Raw genomic sequence first — 10,053 nt, 5'->3', positions numbered from 1 at the left:
GACAACACTGTATCACACAATGAAGAAACAACAATATTATGTTGACAACACTGTATCACAATGAAGAAACAACATTACGCTGTTGACAACACTGTATCACAATGAAGAAACAACAATATTACGTTGACAACACTGTATCACAATGAAGAAACAACATTATGTTCACAACACTGTGTCACAATGAAGAAACAACAATATCATGTTGACAACACTGTGTAACAATGAAGAAACAACATTACGTTGACAACAGTGTGTCACAATGAAGAAACAACAATATTATACGTTGACAACACTGTATCACAATGAAGAAACAACAATATTATCGTTGACAACACTGTATCACAATGAAGAAACAACAATATTATGTTGACAACACTGTGTCACAATGAAGAAACAACAGTATGTTGACAACAGTGTGTCACAATGAAGAAACAATATTATGTTCACAACACTGTGTCACAATGAAAAAAACAACATTACGTTGACAACACTGTGTCACAATGAAGAAACAACAATAATATGTTGACAACACTGTGTCACAATGAAGAAACAACAGTATTATATTGACAACACTGTATCACAATGAAGAAACAACATTACGTTGACAACAGTGTGTCACAATAAAGAAACAACATTATGTTGACAACAGTGTGTCACAATGAAGAAACATTATGTTGACAACAGTGTGTCACAATGAAGAAACAACAATATTAGGTTGACAACACTGTATCACAATGAAGAAACATTACGTTGACAACACTGTATCACAATGAAGAAACAACACTATTATGTTGACAACACTGTATCACAATGAAGAAACAACAATATTACTTAGACAACACTGTATCACAATGAAGAAACAACAATATTACGTTGACAACACTGTGTCACAATGAAGAAACAACAATATTACGTTGACAACACTGTATCACAATGAAGAAACAACAATATTACGTTGACAACACTGTATCACAATGAAGAAACAACAATATTACGTTGACAACACTGTATCACAATGAAGAAACAACAATATTATGTTGACAACACTGTGTCACAATGAAGAAACAACAATATTATGTTGACAACACTGTATCACAATGAAGAAACAACATTAACGTTGACAACACTGTATCACAATGAAGAAACAACATTACGTTGACAACACTGTATCACAATGAAGAAACAACAATATTATGTTGACAACACTGTGTCACAATGAAGAAAAACAATATTACGTTGACAACACTGTATCACAATGAAGAAACAACATTACGTTGACAACACTGTTGTCACAATGAAGAAACAACAATATCATGTTGACAACACTGTGTCACAATGAAGAAACAACATTACGTTGACAACACTGTGTCACAATGAAGAAACAACAATATTATGTTGACAACACTGTGTCACAATGAAGAAACAACAATATTATGTTGACAACACTGTGTCACAATGAAGAAACAACATATTATGTTGACAACACTGTATCACAATGAAGAAACAACATTATGTTGACAACACTGGGTGTCACAATGAAGAAACAACATTATGTTGACAACACTGTGTCACAATGAAGAAAACAACAATATTATGTTGACAACACTGTGTCACAATGAAGAAACAACATATTATGTTGACAACACTGTATCACAATGAAGAAACAACATTATGTTGACAACACTGTATCACAATGAAGAAACAAATAATATTATGTTGACAACACTGTATCACAATGAAGAAACAACAATATTATGTTGACAACACTGTGTCACAATGACATTATGTTGACAACACTGTATCACAATGAAGAAACAACAATATTATGTTGACAACACTGTATCACAATGAAGAAACAACATATATGTTGACAACACTGTATCACAATGAAGAAACAACAATATTATGTTGACAACACTGTATCACAATGAAGAAACAACAATATTACGTTGACAACACTGTATCACAATGAAGAAACAACAATATTACGTTGACAACACTGTATCACAATGAAGAAACAACATTATGTTGACAACACTGTGTCACAATGAAGAAACAACAATATTATGTTGACAACACTGTGTCACAATGAAGAAACAACAATATTATGTTGACAACAGTGTATCACAATGAAGAAACAACATTAACGTTGACAACACTGTGTCACAATGAAGAAACAACAATATTACGTTGACAACACTGTATCACAATGAAGAAACAACAATATTACGTTGACAACACTGTATCACAATGAAGAAACAACAATATGTTGACAACAGTGTCACAATGAAGAAACAACAATATTATGTTGACAACACTGTGTCACAATGAAGAAAAACAACATTATGTTGACAACACTGTGTCACAAATGAAGAAACAACAATATTATGTTGACAACACTGTATCACAATGAAGAAACAACAATATTACGTTGACAACACTGTGTCACAATGAAGAAACAACAATATTATGTTGACAACACTGTGTCACAATGAAGAAACAAGAATATTATGTTGACAACACTGTGTCACAATGAAGAAACAACAATATTATGTTGAAAACACTGTATCACAATGAAGAAACAACATTAACGTTGACAACACTGTATCACAATGAAGAAACAACAATATTACGTTGACAACACTGTATCACAATGAAGAAACAACAATATTATGTTGACAACAGTGTGTCACAATGAAGAAACAACAATATTATGTTGACAACAGTGTGTCACAATGAAGAAACAACATTACGTTGACAACACTGTGTCACAATGAAGAAACAACAATATTATGTTGACAACACTGTGTCACAATGAAGAAACAACAATATTATGTTGACAACACTGTATCACAATGAAGAAACAACATTATGTTGACAACACTGTGTCACAATGAAGAAACAACAATATTATGTTGACAACACTGTATCACAATGAAGAAACAACATTATGTTGACAACACTGTATCACAATGAAGAAACAACATTATGTTGACAACACTGTATCACAATGAAGAAACAACAATATTATGTTGACAACACTGTATCACAATGAAGAAACAATATTACACAACACTGTATCACAATGAAGAAACAACATGTTGACAACACTGTATCACAATGAAGAAACAACAATATTACGTTGACAACACTGTATCACAATGAAGAAACAACATTATGTTGACAACACTGTGTCACAATGAAGAAACAACAATATTATGTTGACAACACTGTGTCACAATGAAGAAACAACAATATTATGTTGACAACACTGTATCACAATGAAGAAACAACATTATGTTGACAACACTGTATCACAATGAAGAAACAACAATATTACGTTGACAACACTGTATCACAATGAAGAAACAACATATTACGTTGACAACACTGTATCACAATGAAGAAACAACAATATTACGTTGACAACACTGTATCACAATGAAGAAACAACAATATTACGTTGACAACACTGTATCACAATGAAGAAACAACAATATTATGTTGACAACACTGTATCACAATGAAGAAAACAACATTACGTTGACAACACTGTGTCACAATGAAGAAAACAACAATATTATGTTGACAACACTGTGTCACAATGAAGAAACAACAATATTATGTTGACAACACTGTATCACAATGAAGAAACAACAATATTATGTTGACAACACTGTATCACAATGAAGAAACAACAATATTATGTTGACAACACTGTATCACAATGAAGAAACAACAATATTATGTTGACAACACTGTGTCACAATGAAGAAACAACAATATTATGTTGACAACACTGTATCACAATGAAGAAACAACAATATTATGTTGACAACACTGTGTCACAATGAAGAAACAACAATATACGTTGACAACACTGTGTCACAATGAAGAAACAACAATATTACGTTGACAACACTGTGTCACAATGAAGAAACAACAATATTATGTTGACAACACTGTGTCACAATGAAGAAACAACATATTATGTTGACAACACTGTGTCACAATGAAGAAACAACAATATTACGTTGACAACACTGTATCACAATGAAGAAACAACAATATTACGTTGACAACACTGTATCACAATGAAGAAACAACAATATTATGTTGACAACACTGTATCACAATGAAGAAACAACATTATACAACACTGTGTCACAATGAAGAAACAACATTATGTTGACAACACTGTGTCACAATGAAGAAACAACATTATGTTGACAACACTGTGTCACAATGAAGAAACAACAATATTATGTTGACAACACTGTGTCACAAATGAAGAAACAACAATATTATGTTGACAACACTGTATCACAATGAAGAAACAACAATATTATGTTGACAACACTGTATCACAATGAAGAAACAACATTATGTTGACAACACTGTATCACAATGAAGAACAACAATGTTGACAACACTGTATCACAATGAAGAAACAACATTATGTTGACAACACTGTGTCACAATGAAGAAACAACAATATTATGTTGACAACACTGTATCACAATGAAGAAACAACATTATGTTGACAACACTGTGTCACAATGAAGAAACAACAATATTACGTTGACAACACTGTATCACAATGAAGAAACAACAATATTATGTTGACAACACTGTGTCACAATGAAGAAACAACAATATTATGTTGACAACACTGTGTCACAATGAAGAAACAACAATATTATGTTGACAACACAATGAAGAAACAACATGTGTCACAATGAAGAAACAACAATATTACGTTGACAACACTGTGTCACAATGAAGAAACAACAATATTATGTTGACAACACTGTATCACAATGAAGAAACAACAATATTATGTTGACAACACTGTATCACAATGAAGAAACAACAATATTATGTTGACAACACTGTATCACAATGAAGAAACAACAACATTACGTTGACAACAGTGTGTCACAATGAAGAAACAACATTATGTTGACAACACTGTGTCACAATGAAGAAACAACAATTATGTTGACAACACTGTGTCACAATGAAGAAACAACAATAATATGTTGACAACACTGTGTCACAATGAAGAAACAACAATATTATGTTGACAACACTGTATCACAATGAAGAAACAACATTATGTTGACAACACTGTGTCACAATGAAGAAACAACATTATGTTGATTACAATGTTGACAACACTGTGTCACAATGAAGAAACAACAATATTATGTTGACAACACTGTGTCACAATGAAGAAACAACAATATGTTGACAACACTGTGTCACAATGAAGAAACAACAATATTACGTTGACAACACTGTATCACAATGAAGAAACAACAATATTACGTTGACAACACTGTATCACAATGAAGAAACAATATTACGTTGACAACACTGTATCACAATGAAGAAACAACACTATTACGTTGACAACACTGTATCACAATGAAGAAACAACATATTCCTGACAACACTGTTGACAACACTGTATCACAATGAAGAAACAACAATATTATGTTGACAACACTGTGTCACAATGAAGAAACAATATTACAACACTGTTGACAACATGTTACGTCACAACACTGAAGAAACAACAATTTATGTTGACAACACTGTATCACAATGAAGAAACAACATTACGTTGACAACACTGTATCACAATGAAGAAACAACAATATTATGTTGACAACACTGTATCACAATGAAGAAACAACATTATGTTGACAACACTGTGTCACAATGAAGAAACAACATTTACGTTGACAACACTGTATCACAATGAAGAAACAACAATATTATGTTGACAACACTGTATCACAATGAAGAAAAACAATATTATGTTGACAACACTGTGTCACAATGAAGAAACAACAATATTATGTTGACAACACTGTGTCACAATGAAGAAACAACAATATTACGTTGACAACACTGTGTCACAATGAAGAAACAACAATATTATGTTGACAACACTGTATCACAATGAAGAAACAACAACACTGTGTCACAATGAAGAAACAACAATATTACGTTGACAACACTGTGTCACAATGAAGAAACAACAATATTACGTTGACAACACTGTGTCACAATGAAGAAACAACAATATTACGTTGACAACACTGTGTCACAATGAAGAAACAACAATATTATGTTGACAACACTGTATCACAATGAAGAAACAACATTATATTGACAACACTGTATCACAACAACACTGTGTCACAATGAAGAAACAACAACATTATGTTGACAACACGTTGACAACATGTGTCACAATGAAGAAACAACAATATTATGTTGACAACACTGTGTCACAATGAAGAAACAACAATATTATGTTGACAACACTGTATCACAATGAAGAAACAACAATATTATGTTGACAACACTGTATCACAATGAAGAAACAACAATATTATGTTGACAACACTGTATCACAATGAAGAAACAACAATATTACGTTGACAACACTGTATCACAATGAAGAAACAACAATTATGTTGACAACACTGTTGACAACAGTGAAGAAACAACAATGTTGACAACACTGTGTCACAATGAAGAAACAACAATTATGTTGACAACACTGTGTCACAATGAAGAAACAACATTATGTTGACAACACTGTATCACAATGAAGAAACAACAATATTATGTTGACAACACTGTGTCACAATGAAGAAACAACAATATTATGTTGACAACACTGTGTCACAATGAAGAAACAACAATATTATGTTGACAACACTGTGTCACAATGAAGAAACAACAATATTATGTTGACAACACTGTGTCACAATGAAGAAACAACAATATTATGTTGACAACACTGTATCACAATGAAGAAACAACATTACGTTGACAACACTGTATCACAATGAAGAAACAACAATATTACGTTGACAACACTGTATCACAATGAAGAAACAACAATATTATGTTGACAACACTGTGTCACAATGAAGAAACAACAATATTATGTTGACAACACTGTGTCACAATGAAGAAACAACATTATGTTGACAACACTGTGTCACAATGAAGAAACAACATTACGTTGACAACACTGTGTCACAATGAAGAAACAACATTATGTTGACAACACTGTGTCACAATGAAGAAACAACAATATTATATTGACAACACTGTATCACAATGAAGAAACAACATTACGTTGACAACACTGTATCACAATGAAGAAACAACAATATTACGTTGACAACACTGTATCACAATGAAGAAACAACAATATTATGTTGACAACACTGTGTCACAATGAAGAAACAACATTATGTTGACAACACTGTGTCACAATGAAGAAACAACAATATTATGTTGACAACACTGTATCACAATGAAGAAACAACAATATTATGTTAACAACACTGTCACAATGAAGAAACAACATTACGTTGACAACACTTACAATGTTGACAACACTGTGTCACAATGAAGAAACAACAATGTTGACAACAGTGTACAATGTGTTGACAACACTGACAATGAAGAAAAAACATTACGTTGACAACACTGTGTCACAATGAAGAAACAACAATATTATGTTGACAACACTGTGTCACAATGAAGAAACAACAATATTATTTGACAACACTGTATCACAATGAAAGAAACAACATTACGTTGACAACACTGTGTCACAATGAAGAAACAACAATATTATGTTGACAACACTGTGTCACAATGAAGAAACAACAATATTATGTTGACAACACTGTATCACAATGAAGAAACAACATTACGTTGACAACACTGTATCACAATGAAGAAACAACAATATTACGTTGACAACACTGTATCACAATGAAGAAACAACAATATTACGTTGACAACACTGTATCACAATGAAGAAACAACAATATTACGTTGACAACACTGTATCACAATGAAGAAACAACAATATTACGTTGACAACACTGTATCACAATGAAGAAACAACAATACGTTGACAACACTGTATCACAATGAAGAAACAACAATATTATGTTGACAACACTGTATCACAATGAAGAAACAACAATATTATGTTGACAACACTGTATCACAATGAAGAAACAACAATATTATGTTGACAACACTGTATCACAATGAAGAAACAACATTACGTTGACAACACTGTGTCACAATGAAGAAACAACAATATTATGTTAACAACACTGTGTCACAATGAAGAAACAACAATATTATGTTGACAACACTGTATCACAATGAAGAAACAACATATTACGTTGACAACACTGTATCACAATGAAGAAACAAAAATATTACGTTGACAACACTGTATCACAATAAAGAAACAACAATATTATGTTGACAACACTGTGTCACAATGAAGAAACAACAATATTATGTTGACAACACTGTGTCACAATGAAGAAACAACAATATTATGTTGACAACACTGTGTCACAATGAAGAAACAACATTACGTTGACAACACTGTGTCACAATGAAGAAACAACAATATTATGTTGACAACACTGTATCACAATGAAGAAACAACAATATTATGTTGACAACACTGTATCACAATGAAGAAACAACATTACGTTGACAACACTGTATCACAATGAAGAAACAACAATATTACGTTGACAACACTGTATCACAATGAAGAAACAACAATATTATGTTGACAACACTGTGTCACAATGAAGAAACAACATTATGTTGACAACACTGTGTCACAATGAAGAAACAACATTATGTTGACAACACTGTATCACAATGAAGAAACAACATTATGTTGACAACACTGTATCACAATGAAGAAACAACAATATTATGTTGACAACACTGTATCACAATGAAGAAACAACACTATTATGTTGACAACACTGTATCACAATGAAGAAACAACAATATTATGTTGACAACACTGTATCACAATGAAGAAACAACATTATGTTGACAACACTGTGTCACAATGAAGAAACAACAATATTATGTTGACAACACTGTATCACAATGAAGAAACAACAATATTATGTTGACAACACTGTATCACAATGAAGAAACAACATTACGTTGACAACACTGTGTCACAATGAAGAAACAACATTATGTTGACAACACTGTGTCACAATGAAGAAACAACAATATTATGTTGACAACACTGTGTCACAATGAAGAAACAACAATATTATGTTGACAACACTGTTGACAACACATTACGTTGACAACACTGTATCACAATGAAGAAACAACAATATTACGTTGACAACACTGTATCACAATGAAGAAACAACAATATTATGTTGACAACACTGTGTCACAATGAAGAAACAACATTATGTTGACAACACTGTGTCACAATGAAGAAACAACATTATGTTGACAACACTGTATCACAATGAAGAAACAACATTATGTTGACAACACTGTATCACAATGAAGAAACAACAATATTACCTTGACAACACTGTATCACAATGAAGAAACAACAATATTACGTTGACAACACTGTATCACAATGAAGAAACAACAATATTACGTTGACAACACTGTATCACAATGAAGAAACAACAATATTATGTTGACAACAGTGTCACAATGAAGAAACAACAATATTATGTTGACAACACTGTGTCACAATGAAGAAACAACAATATTATGTTGAAAACACTGTATCACAATGAAGAAACAACATTAACGTTGACAACACTGTATCACAATGAAGAAACAACAATATTACGTTGACAACACTGTATCACAATGAAGAAACAACAATATTATGTTGACAACACTGTGTCACAATGAAGAAACAACATTATGTTGACAACACTGTGTCACAATGAAGAAACAACATTATGTTGACAACACTGTGTCACAATGAAGAAAACAACATTATGTTGACAACACTGTGTTACAATGAAGAAACAACAATATTATGTTGACAACAGTGTGTCACAATGAAGAAACAACATTACGTTGACAACACTGTGTCACAATGAAGAAACAACAATATTATGTTGACAACACTGTATCACAATGAAGAAACAACAATATTATGTTGACAACACTGTGTCACAATGAAGAAACAAC

Source organism: Tachypleus tridentatus, chromosome 12, assembly GCF_004210375.1.
Source record: "Tachypleus tridentatus isolate NWPU-2018 chromosome 12, ASM421037v1, whole genome shotgun sequence".
In the NCBI taxonomy this organism is placed as follows: domain Eukaryota; kingdom Metazoa; phylum Arthropoda; class Merostomata; order Xiphosura; family Limulidae; genus Tachypleus; species Tachypleus tridentatus.
This window is presented reverse-complemented; position numbering follows the sequence as displayed.